This window comes from Pseudopipra pipra, chromosome 21 (genome assembly GCF_036250125.1).
Source record: "Pseudopipra pipra isolate bDixPip1 chromosome 21, bDixPip1.hap1, whole genome shotgun sequence".
NCBI lineage: Eukaryota > Metazoa > Chordata > Aves > Passeriformes > Pipridae > Pseudopipra > Pseudopipra pipra.
The window spans coordinates 11,161,349-11,174,774 of NC_087569.1; the positions used below are offsets into that span (position 1 = coordinate 11,161,349).

General features: G+C 45.7%; 1 protein-coding gene and 1 long non-coding RNA gene across 2 annotated transcripts in view; one reads left to right on the forward strand and one right to left on the reverse strand.

Moving 5' to 3' along the window:
* Positions 1-1,728: 1,728 nt before the first annotated feature.
* Positions 1,729-13,059, reverse strand: LOC135425661 (uncharacterized). Its single transcript, XR_010435688.1, has 2 exons — positions 12,207-13,059; positions 1,729-7,896 (listed from the first exon to the last, which is right to left on the reverse strand). It is a non-coding gene; the product is annotated as an uncharacterized LOC135425661 (long non-coding RNA).
* A 115-nt stretch (positions 13,060-13,174) lies between these two features.
* The window catches only part of PAFAH1B1 (platelet activating factor acetylhydrolase 1b regulatory subunit 1), a 29,366-nt gene continuing 29,114 nt past the window's right edge, over positions 13,175-13,426 (forward strand). Inside the window, exon 1 of the mRNA XM_064678186.1 lies at positions 13,175-13,329. The gene's annotated coding sequence lies outside the window, so the exon portion shown is untranslated. The remainder of the gene's footprint in view (positions 13,330-13,426) is intronic.

Consider the following 13,426-nt stretch of genomic DNA (forward strand, 5'->3'; position numbering starts at 1 on the left):
CCTGAGAGCACCTTCCCCACGCTGCCCGTGAGTCACTGGGCTGTCTCTGAACCACTGTATCCTGCAGGCTATAAATAGCTCCAGTCCTATAAACTATTATCTCACTTTCAGCCAGTCCCTTTGCTTCATTCTGAAGTGTTTATTTTGCCCTAACTGCCAGCCTGAAGGTGGAATGCTATTTTCAGCCTATGAGATGCCTAAAGAGAGATGAATTTTGAAATACTCCCCTTCCCCTCTTTTTTTTAATACCTCAGTACTTAACACAAGATGCTACAAATGAAAGACCTCCATTTATTCACAACATGTGAATAAAACTGACACATTTTCTCTACTTACAAGTCTCGACCTGATTTCTGTGGAGCGGAAAAGACTTCAAACCTCTTTGGCTTTGCTCCCATGGCAGACCAGTAAGGCTCAAGAGGAGACCACGTTCACTGTGTGTAGGGGCCTCCAGAGAGCCACCACGGTGGGCAACGACTGCCCAACAATGTCTGGGGTAATTTCAACAAGCAGCTTCACTGGGCCATCCCAGCTCCCTGATCCAGATTGTCTTCCAAAGCTTTCTTAGGAAATCCATGATTATACCCACATAATCACAACAAACTTTGAATCTCATACTTCCATTTAAACCTATGGAAAATTTGTACAGAGGCAAAGAGTGGGAAAAGCAGACCCATTAAATAATGTGTAGATAATGAAGAACACCTTACACAACGCACTGAGGTGAAAAAGCCTTTAAAAGACAATTGCCTTTACAGAATGTGGAATCAGTGTAAAAAGCAGAGTTTGAAAACTGCCTTTATATGTAAAATTCTTGATGAGAACTGAGTGGAGGGTCATTTCTTGCCAAGTAATTCAGGTATAACCAGGCTTGATGCACCTGTGCCATGATCCCAGTACCAAACACGGGCTAACATTCCCTAAATTGGGTCCACACTCCAATGCAGTTCAGAAGTTAAATGACTTGGGTGGCTTCTTTCTCATGTGGACAGACCCATTGCTCACAGTGCAGCACAGCTCTGTCTGAGGGCACGGAGGAGGTGCCAGAGAAGAATAACTGAAGATACACAAAAGATTTAGACAGTTTTACTGCTTAAAAACCACCCCCAAACCCACCCAACCAAAACAACACAAAGCAAGGTCTCAAAAAGGCCAAACTTTCTAGAGAAATGGAAGGCAGCTGGACCTGCTGCAGGGACTGGAGTGGTGATCCAGGGATGTCCCTCTCCTGGCTGCAGAGCCGCCGTCCCGCTTGGCTCCAAACCAGTGTCACTGTTAATTGGATGCTGAGTGAGGGATCTGGCCACCTGGCACTCTGTCTGGCTCCAAGCTGATGATCAACTCACTTGGCAGGCTAAGTGGGGAACTGGCCACCTGGCTAAGAGGGGGCTACAGACCCTGTGCCGAGCCGGCCACCACCCTGCTCTGAGATTTGTGATCGTGGGTGCCAACAGCCCCTTCTCTCTTCTGCTGTGCTCTCCTCTCCCATCACAGCTGGGATGCTCACAGACAAACTCATGATCCCCTCCTCTCTTTCTTTCCTTCTGTCTGCTATGACGGATGAAGACGGAATCCTGCCTTAATTGCTAAATGGAATAAAATGAGCTTCTTGCCTTCTCCTGCAATTTCTTTAAATTATTCCAAGTTCCCTACCCCCACTCCATCCTGTTTTGCTTCTCACCATCATTCTCAACACTCCAGATTTAAAAATGTGTATTAGCTGCTGGGTTTAACAATATTTTTTGAATGGAGTAGTTTACTGAGTATTTTTTTAATTAGTAAAAATACTGATAAATTAAAAATAACATCAAAACAAAGAACTGGATAAGAATGCTATGAAATCAGACTCATGCCTGAAGGCAAGATTCTCCACTTGCTTTGCACCCTGTTCTATTATTAGCACTTCTCACCTTAGTGAGAAAGGTCATGATTTTTATTTGATTTTTTTAACATTCATTTTGCATATATGTAAATTACTCCACAAGAAACAAGGCAATCAAAAATGAAGAATGAAATGCACAAAAATAAATCAGTACAGGATTCTAGAGTGCTGTCAGTGGCACTCAGTGAAATGACTTAAGTTCTGCTACGAAAATTAATTTTACTACAAGACCTTAAAGGACTCAATACAAGTCCTCAAATTTTCTACTCCATTTCCAACGTGCCATGAGGAGGTTCTGCAGTGGTTTTAAGCTGGTCTTGGGGTACAGTAAGTAGATAATGTCAAGCTCTTACATCCATTACGAATGATCTGAAAAGAATGTACTTTGCTAATTGCAATCTTTGCACAGAAATGCCATCACTGGTTGAACAGGGCTGTGTTCACTGTTTGACTGCCTTCTTTAAACTGAAGGACCTGCTCCAGGTGACTTCAGGGAGGACTTTCCATAAGCTTATAGAAGGTGGAAGAAAGTATACTAGATATTCATTAAGGCAGGAATGAATGCTAAACTATTCAAATTGCTGTCTTCACATTATTTTTAACTTTTTTTCAGCTGAACAACTGATTTTCCTGCATCCATGCTGGAGAAGGTTTCAGGAAACTCTTACTGCTTTTTAGGGAGCCCTTACCAGCACGAGCACCACCTCTGACTACCCCTGAGCAGCCTTTACTCCCCTTTACCTAGTGAGCCTCCACCAATCCATTTACTGCCAATCTCCATGTGAATTTATGGGTGAGTCAGGAACCCACACACCAAACCACAACCACCACCAGCCACTGCAGGGAATTCCTTGCCCTCCAGAAGCCTCCTCCTGCAGAGCAGCATCACTCCCCTCCACAGTCCCCCTCTGATTGTCTCTCAGATCACCCCACTGCTCCCTTGGGACAAAAGGCTTTGCCATGGCCCTGGCACTTAGTGCCCCTGCTGACCTGCCTGCATTGCCAGCACCCTCCATGTGCTGCTGGTACCTGCTCCTGGGAGCAGGGGCTCACCACTGCTGCACTGCAGAGCCCTCACCACTCAAGGTTCACACTAGAGAGGCTCCTGCTTGCTTATTTGACTCCACTTATCCATTCTGGCTTTACAGCCATGTGTAACTCCACTTGGCTCCCTTTTATGTCTCAGAGTTCACATAAACACCAGACTACTAATATTAAAATAGAAAATCCAGCAATTTTAGCTGATTTTTAGTTTCAGGACTCTAAATGCTGGGCTACAAGAGGCTCCCTTGTGCTCCCTGACTGTATCAGAGCTTGAATTACCAAGTCATTAGGTGACAGCTCGTTTGCACAGGCTCCTGCCAGTGCATTCAGCGGGCTCAGCTCTCCCTGAGCTCAGTGCTTCCCGTTTTTCTGCCTGGCCATGCATCCCCCCAGCAAGGACCCACATTATGTTTTAATCTGCAGCAGGTAAAGGGCTGCTGAACACGGACGATTGCCATTTCCAAGCGTGACATTTAGCACTGCTGGGGGTTTATTTTCCCCATCTCAGGCGTCAGTGGAACACTTGTTGCTGTTTGCTAACAGGCTTTGAAGACTTCCAGGTGTGTACAGGGATGATGGAAATTGAGGGGCAAGGGATTTACTACAAAAGCTCAGTATTCAGTGTTATCTTAGGGAAGCGTGTGTCCCTCTCTGTTATGGCTGTCCCTGCTGATACCAACCCAGCTGGAGCCCAGTGCCTGTGAGCATCTCAGTTTTAGTGCCCTGGAAAAGGTGGTTTTTCCTTAACTGGTCTGGCAGCCCCAGAATATCTCTGTGCACTCTAATTCATGCAGTATTGTAAGTAATGACAGATAATGCTATCAAGGTCTGTTCCTAGAATATAGGGATTAACTCACCTCATTAAAATGTATACATTCTGCACAGCATAATACAGGACTACTTCAGGACAACTATTTTAGTCAGCCCAGAGATATTATGTTCCATGAGAATGTTGTGGTTTAGGAATGATATTAAAAATTAACCCTCTCCTGGCCAAAACCAGGACAGAGAACTAGGATGATCTCTAGCTGTCCTCTACTTCCCTGTATTCAGATTTTTGTAATCTTTTTTAGATGAGTATATAGTCATCATAGCACTGAGCACTTTTAAAAACCTAAAATAGACTACATTAGCTTAAATTTCTAGGTAGTAAAGAAACTCGAGAGGAGAGAAACATAATTAACTTGGAGCATGGAAAGATTCCCTTGGGGGAAAACCACCCTGAACTAAAAAAAGTGGTTTGTACCAAGTACATAATGGTGAACACACAGAACCTGCCAGGTTACACACGCTGAAGGCTGATGTCTCAGGTTGAAGGTGGAAATGTTTTTGGTTTATTTTCCCCTGAGAATCTGTTTCTAGACATTTAAAACTTACTTGATTTTTTGGTTATTAAAATGCAATCATCACTGTTTTCAGTGTTTGGTCTTTTTCTGTCACGAAAAGGAAAATAAAAGCTGTGTTTCTGGAATTGCCTACAGGCATCTCTCTGCATTCAAAAAATGCTACTGAAAGCTCTGCTGGCACGTGGAGCCCAGCTCTGCTCACCTGAAAATAAAAGGTGAAGGTCTCCTGAGCATCAGCAGACAGACAGGTAGGGGATGGAGAATGCAGCAGTCTGTACAGGAGTACCAGGCCCTCCAAAAAAGAAGCCACTTTTCCCAAATTATTCCATTTTTCCCTTGTAACTTACTTTTTCTTTTAAACTCAGTACAGTAACTCTTAGCAGTTTCTGGGATGCTTAATTTCTTCCTGCTTCTGCACCAGAAGCTCTGTGATCAGTGAGAATTGCACACACAGCTGCTCAGGACCAGGCTCCTGGGCCAGCATTCCCCAGCTGTGGACATGCCTGTTCCTACAGATGTGCAAGTGGCTGCACAAAGGTGAATTTTATAGAACTGACTGTTACAGCTGAAAATTTTATAGTCCAGACTCCCATAGTAGTCATTACTGTCTTATCATAATTCAACTGCTTTTTACCAGCCCTACCTAATGCCATTGTTCTGGCACATTGTCAGTGCCCTTCCAACACCGCCCGTTTTGGTTTGGGTTTGGTTTTTTTTAATCATGGTTACACTGGCAACTTAAAAGAAAACAAAAAGTATTTTCTTCAGATGCATTATATACCATCAGGCCTCTGAATTCTAAGTCCTAAGACATAAGAATCCTAGGAAATATTGCTATGGGAAGAAACAACTTTGCAAACTCAAGCTCCCTATTTATGCACTTCTCAGTCTCTGGTGGGTCAGCACCCCTGGCTGTGTTACATCCTCCTGCACAAGTCCTTAAAGGAGGCAAATTGGTTGGTTGGTTAGTTTTGAAAAATTCCAGAGTAGCTTTGCAAATACAATGTGCCAGAAGACTGTACAGATCAGATATGTTCCATAGAGTTCCTATCAATAAATCTGCTTTGTCAGTATGTCAGAAATGTTAGGAGATACTTTGTATTGTCTTGTGCCATAAGATGACAAAACTGTTCTAATCCAATCTCTCCTTCTCAGACCCTGCTTAATAATGAAGAAGCTGCCATAGGAGATAAAACAGTGAATACAGATAATGCAACGAAGCCTGAAAACGGGGACAGAGAAAACTCTCCAGGCCAAATGGAAACCTACTGGGACTCTCTAAATGAACCAAAGAGGAGTTTATTCCCATGTTTTTAAGAATTACTAAATCATTCTTAATTAGAAATCCTTCTCAATTCCAAATAAGGATTGTCATTATTTATTAACACCATTTCTAACCAAGGATATCACTATGGTTTAAAATGAGAACAAACTGAACCTCACAACTGTAATTTTTATAATTCCAGTCTCACATCTTGTTCCTAGTTACAGCTGTGGATCATTCCTGGCTAAGCCAGAAGGAGTACAGGTGTAAAATAAAGGGTAAACCCTCTGAAAATTATGTCCTGTCATCTGCTGAGCCCACTCTGCCCCACGTCTCTTTCAGTCATATAATAATTTATTGAACTGTGAAACTATTCACTAAAACATTCTATTATGTAACTATAATCTCCTTTCAGTGCAGCTCTAACTGGCACCAGTGGAAGTTTTGCCTGCAAATTCTTATGTCATGGTTGGATGCTGATTTTTCACCTTCAGGTAAAGTTCTACTCCCTTTTTCATAGAGAGCTCTTAAAAATCACAGAACTCAGTCTTTTATAAATTTTTAAGGTAGTACATATTAGTTTAATGAAATTTGTTTAGAGTTGCCTATTTGGAAAGAATACAGAAAATCCAGTGGAGAGTGAGGGACAGTGTATCCTTTCCAAAGCAATTTTAATCAAGTGCGCTTTCTAACCTAGCCAAAAATGTCACAGCCTAAAATGTATCTTTTTCTAATTATAGATATAAACATAATGAGGTCACTGAGGGCACTAAATGATGCTTAGAACAAATAACAGAAGTACACAAAAGGTCTGAGGGAGCACTGCAGCCAGCAGAGTGTGGAGGCACACTCACTGTCTGCTATAAACACTGCAGAGCAGTTGGGTGGTTAATTCCACCACAGTCACCAAGAGCTTCACCACTGGTTTGGGAAGAGATTTTTTCCAATACTTGATAGTATTATTTTTGTGGTGACATTTACTGAAGCACAAATATAAACAGACTTCATAAACATGAATGAATAATGCTGGCATTGGAAATGTTTTAAGGGGTATTCAAGAGACATGAAATGATTTGCCCCAAAGAAGAGGAGTTCCCAAGAGAACAAAGCACAGGACATCACAGTGTATCAGTGTTAAGAATAAAACAGACAGATGTTCCTTCTTTCTTCCCCTTGCCTCCCTATTCAGAATTACAGCTCCAGCCAGAGGGGATTGACTAAAGCAGTGTTTGTGTTTGTGTACCACAGAACAAACCCTTTCACTGCCTCTGTCCTTTATAGTTCCCAAAGCTGCACTTCCCTGGGCAGCAGCTGCAGCTCCCCAAAAGCCACAGCAAGCTCTGCCTCATGCTGTATCTGTGGCTTTGTTGTCTGACAAAAGTTTTAAATCTCAGACTTTTTCTTCCATTTACAATTTTCAGTAAATTTACTAGAAAATACCTACTGTGACAGGTGATATCTCTAAGTTGTCCTTCTTCACAATCACTTAAGATAAAATAGCATTAATTATAGCTGTTCTCTGGAGGCAAAGCAGTGCTAACGAGGCAGGCTGAGGTTCCTGTTCCCTGGTGCCATGTGCCACGAGGAGCAGCCCTGCAGGGTTTCATCACCAGCCAGCACCACACTGAATCACAGCATCACTAACGTGAGTAATTGCTTGCCAGAAGTTTCAGTTCCAGAATGTGTCAAATGTATAATTTGACTGGGGTGTGTATCTGTGCATGGGCTGTGGTGGTGCATTCTTATGGCCGTGAATCACACGGCATCTGAGCCACCTACCTCCTGCTTGTGGGGAACCTGCAACATTCCAATTGGAAAGAAACCTGGACCTTTTCAGGGGCTCTCAGCACACACCTATTTCAACTCCTCAGCCTTCTAGTTAGACCAATAACATCCATGATGTCGCTGAGAAACAATAGTTTCTAATCTAAAAGAGAATTTTCATTTTCCGGTAATAATAACTATTCTAAAATTTAAAAAATGAAACATCGGTATGGCATTTACACTTTTGAATAGTTCTATTTGTTAGTAAATGGTAAATGTTGCTGGTTTTAATGGGGGAATAGACTGTCAGTTTACTAAAGCTGGTACAGGTTTGTTAGCTAACCAGATTGTACACTAGGAAAAGAGCATTAATTTTGCCTGTAAGAGGAAGTGTTTCTGTTCAGGACTATACTGCTGTTTAGAAGACATGTAAGATTTAAAGTCATCTTGCCAGCAGGCATTGACCAGGCTCCCTGCATACCTCAGCCTGTAGCTCCAAACTCCTCTGCAGTGTGTGAGTGACCTCAGCAGTGCAGTCCATCCTCCTGCGGGAGAAGCAGCACCAGGGGCTGGAGTGGGCTCTGCTGCCACGGGCCCTGTGGAGCACAGGAGGGTTGGTCACACAGGAGGGTTGGTCACACAGGAGGGTTGGTCACACAGGAGGGTTGGTCACACACACACAGGAGGGTTGGTCACACACAGGAGGGTTGGTCACACACACACAGGAGGGTTGGTCACACAGGAGGGTTGGTCAGCACAGGAGGGTTGGTCACAGGGCACAGCCCCAGGGCAGTCACACTGCAGCACTCCCTCTGGGACAGCCCCCTGACAGGTCCCACACCGCCCTTCCCATTTCCCACATCTCTAATGGAATGACATTATGAGTAACATCTTTCTCCAATATTCATGGCCTGACTACATGAAGATGCATGTCCCATGAAGTTGGGTCTGGAATGCTGCAGCACCCCTTGGGCAGAGGCCACACTTGTTGAACAACAGATCTGTGCTGTAAAAGCAGAACTTTAAAGAGCTGCTCATGACTCTGCAATAGTAAAGCAATACCTATGGCTGAAATAACTTGGAGGGAAGAAACTCTTCACTTAGAAGCAAATTCCAGAATCCTATGTGTTATATATAAACAGTGAAATTATAAAAGCATGAAGAATAACACAAGAACACCTTTTAACATTAGGTTGAGTGCAATAAAAACACCCTTTGATGATGATTATATAGAAGTCTATATACACTCTCTCTCTATACCCTATGATGATTCTATAAAATGCAAGCAGTGTCACTTAGCATTGCTGGCAGGGCTTTATTACTGCAAGTGGAAAGGAATATAGTGAAAGGAATTTAGAAGAGGGGTGGATAGTGTCAGCAGTAACAACATACATGATTACACATCACTATAATTAGCAATGGAATTTGAAGAATTAAAAAAGCATCACATTTGCTTTGTTTTCAACTGTGCTTTTGACTCAGCAGCACTGCCAGTGATACACAGGGCAGAAATGTTTATCTCATCCTTTTCAAAACATAAACCCACAAGAAGGAGAAATGCTTCCAGTGACCAAGGGTAAAGACCTCAATGTGAAAAGGTCCCTGGAAACCCCTCCAGAAGGCAGTTTAATCCAAATCTGGGATAACTATGGATTAAGAGTACATGGATGTTAGTTTGTGCTCCCCTCTTTTAACACTACTGCCTCATGCTCACGTGCTTTGGCCTATTTTCCCAATCTTAGGTTATATCTGCTTGTTCTACTTTGATACAAATTTGGGAAGCAACCTTACATTGCTGCCTCTAACAACAGTAGTTTGTTTTATTTCACCTGAAGTGTGGCTCCTACAGGTACAGGTGAGTGGACAGGGGGTGTGAGGTGTGACAGGGCCTGTGCTGGAGTCCATCCAACGGCTGACCTGCAGCTGTGCAGCACATCTGGGGCAGCCAGCAGCAATTAATCCCATCCCAGATACCAGCATGGGCCTTTGCAGCAGTTTTCTATGCAAATCAGGTACTTATGCACAAATTATTCTGGTTAGCTGCAGGAGCCATGATGACCTAATGTGCATGTTCAGCTGCAGCACTAGCATGAGACCTGTGTGCAGCTTTTGCAGGCAAAAGTGCATGCCCAATTAGATTAAAAGGTGGATCCTTTATTATCTCTGCACTGCTTTATCATCCTTTTTATTAGGAATGTGTATGTTACTGGTCTTCACTGTAACTCAGAAAAACATTTTGAAGATATAAAAAATAATTTGTTGAAACTGTTAAGTAAAAGCTTTTAAAATAAGTATATTTGTCCTTGAATAAGTGTAATTCTCATAAATTTTAAGATTTTGGGAACAGAAAACGTCTTCTTGTATGGCAATAAATACCTGCAATTAATACTCTTGTTAAAAACTTTAACAAGCCTAAAGTTTTAAAGGTTAAAGTTGTTACATGCAACACCTGCTTTCCCAGCCTCACAAAAAAAAGGATATTTTTAACATCCCACTGTATGGGGACAGAGAGGGTGAACATGAGGCCAAGCAGACATTGGTTACAGCTTCAAAAATCACAGAAGAACTAGCAGATAAACTGGGACGACCAGAGGAGCCAGGCCCAGGGCAGTCAGGGCCTCGAGAGTGAGCACCTCAAGGGTGAGCAGCCAGGCCTGTGTCAGGGCCTCTGTCAGAATACACCAGTGAAAACACAACTGATAAGCAGCTGAAATGCTACTTGTACCTGGACTTTCATCCTTTGCCTCTAGGAAAAGCAGTTTCTGAACTAACATGTGAGTTTAAAGAAGGAAGCACGTGAAAGTAATATCTATCAGAATACTATTGAACTATCAAAGGCTAACCAAAGACTACTGAATCAAGATACAGAAATACATTGTCACTGACAGTAACACAAACTCCTTATAAAGTGTACATGATCAGCTGTCCAGATGAGAAGTAAAACGGAACAAACACAGGCATAGGAACTTCTAGCAGTAAAACCAGAACACATGCTGAAAATCTAATTTTCATTTTCTTCATACTTAACTAGAAAAGAGGTTCACTTCAATGAAAAATTCTACTGCAACAGGTGAAGACTTTGCACAGGGACAAGGTTCCCAACACTGAGATACCTCAGAGACAGGATTTGTTTATCTTTTCTTTTTAATGCTATTAAGAATGTTGGGTAGAGAAGGACACACAGATTGCCCTCTTCCTTACATTCCTAATGTAGAAGAAAGACTACATGAGTACTGGAAGTGGGATTGCTAAAACTTTTGCATGTATGTAAACAATAAAGTGGACACTTAGCAGTTCTAGAGCCAAGTCTTGCTTGAGCCACAGAGAAGTCATTATTCACTAGTGAACAAAAAGAAGAAAATAATCCTAATTTCTTGTGATTTATCCCAGTGACAGGGTTAATGACACAGGTAGACATGCCCATTGACTCATTAAATTGAACAAGACACAGCTAGAAGTTAATTTTCTTTTGGTATGTGCTTAGGCACCTTGTAATAACTGTATTTGTGTCAGTAGAATTCAGTCCCGACCTAAAACCACACTGTTCTTTCAGCTCAAATCTGTGGAGGCGTTTTTGTGCAACTCTTTCTCTTCCAGAGGTCTGTGGCTGTAAGAGCTCGTGCCCTTTGTAGGTCAGGCACCGCTCAGATGTGAACTGTGCATGAGTTGGTTGCAGTGGTGCCGTCGCTGCGGGTGCTTTGCTACACAAATACGGACACGGGTGGAATATTAATGACAACGTTCATTCAGAGGCAGCATATGAATTATCAATGACTGCAGTTTCCGTGTGCAGCAGGAAGTGTGTGGGAAGGGCTGAGGCACCGTTTGGAACCACGATCTCGGCTGTAGCAGCCATCTCTGTGTGTGCCACCCCGGACAGCAAAACTCCCCTGAAGAAGCCTGGCTCCCACTGCAGAGGGGCGGTGCAAGCTGCCAGTGGTCAGCATAGAGATTTAGAAATACTGGGTGGAAAAAACCCCAAAAGAGTATGGCCAGATCCAATTCTCTTTTTGGAACATATCTGAATGCGTCTTTGACATGTTGGTGCAGGATGCTGACGTGTGCTGCTCTGGTTTGTTTTTCATTAACAAAAGGGGCAGATGGACACTGCATTGGCTCCTCACTGGAAATGTAGCCTGCTGACTTGTCAACTGTCTCATCACTAATTAATTATATTAATCATAGAATCATAAAGGTTGGAAAAGACTTCCCAGACCATCGAGTCCACCCTGTGCCTGATCCCCACCTTGTCACCCATCCCAGAGCACTGAGTGCCATGTCCACTTGTTCCTTGGACACCTTCAGGGATGGGGACTCCACCACCTCCTTGGGCAGCCCCTTCCAAAGGTGACTACCTTTTTGGTGAAGAAATTCATCACTGAAAAGTTTCAATATATCGAAGAAATCACTATATGGAAACTGAATTACCCTTCACTTTTAGTCCATTTTGCATGTCACCAGTGTATTTGGGAATATCTGCAATATCACCATCTCTAGGTGTGAACAGTGAGAATTTTTCAAGTTTTAAATGGATCTAAAACTTGGAATGTAGTCAATTAAAAAATGAGTAAAACCTTTCCCCTGGCTGCTGTGGCAGCCCTGCATTGTGTCACCTGCATTGTGTGGGGTTTGCACAGCCCTCTCTTGTCCATTGTGGTATAAAATAACACAAACAAGAGCAATTGAGGGCCCATGGCCCAGCCCAGGCGATGCTGACACCAGCACCCTCAGGTGCCCTGGGCACCCACATGGAGATCCATTACATGATGGTTACATTTGTAATCTCTGCTGCTACTTCTACCAGTAACAGACAAGACTGTACAGCTTTTGATAACGAAATTTCCAGTGTCCCTTGAAGTTTCTCACAGAGTTTTTGCTCTCTAGATAATGTTACACGTGGAATTACCTCTTCCCTCGGGTCAGCATTTCAGACCGGTCCCTGTCCTGGAGCTGCAGGGCTCCCGCTGCTCCACTCCAGGATTCCCGGCCAGCATCAGGGGCTGGGCTGGCGCCTCTGTCAGGGCATCTCTGTGTGGGCACTGCTATCCCTGACGCTCCAACCCCCAGAGACCGCAGGGATTCAGCTGGCAGACTGAGGGGAGGACTCGGATGGACGCGGGTGCTTGGCCGTGCTGCTGGACGGCAGCGCCCGGTTCTCCAGGGCTGTCCTGGCAGCGCCCCTGGTGAGCACGAGGGTCGAACCCCGGCGGGAACAGTGCTCCACGAAACCAGAACGCTTGGAGATGCAGCTCGGTGGGGTTTGTAGGTAATGCAAACGTTCAGCTGCAGGTGCAGAGCGGGACTGATCCCACGCCCACCCTGTGGAGGTGCCCGGGGAGACGCGCAGGGACGCGGCGGGTTCGCGGCGCTCCCGACACACGGACACGGGCGGTCCCGCTGACTCCAGGTGTGTGGGACAAGGTCACTCCTGCAGCAGGGCTGTCCCGGGAGCGGGGCGTGGGAGGGACACCTGCAAAACGCTACAGTGCCTGTGCCCGCGGGAGGCCGGGGCTGGAGGGACTGGACGTGGTGCCCGCTTTTCCCGGTGTGTGCCCGGTATTCCCGGTGTCCCCACTATTCCCAGTATGTGCCCGGTATCGGCGGTGTCCCCGGTATTCGCGGTGTGTGCCCGGCGCCCCCCGTACTCCTGGTATAGGACCCGTATTCCCGGTATACGCCCGGTATTCCCGGTGTGTTCCCGGCACGCTCCCGCTGCGCTCCCGGCCCCCTCAGACGGGCGGGCGCGCGGGGCACGCCGGGAGGCGCGCGCGGGGCACGCCGGGACACGCACCCGCGCCTCGGCCGCCCAAGATGGCGGCGGGCGGCCGTCCCCGCCCCCGGCCGCGCATGCGCAGCGCCGCGGCGGCCGCGCCGCTCCCGCCCTCCCTCCCGGCGGCCGCGGCGCCTCTGACAGCGCGGAGCGAGCGGAGCGCCCGCCCAGCGCCGGCACCGCGCACCGGGACCCCCGCGCCGGCACCGCCACCCCGCACCGGCACCGCCACCCCGCACCGGGACCCCGCGCCGCGCCGGTGAGTGGGACGGGCGGGCGGCGCCGGCCCCGCGCGGCGCAGCGAGGCGGCGGCGCCGGTGGGGCTCGGTAAGGCCGGGCCCGCCGCCCCCCCCGGC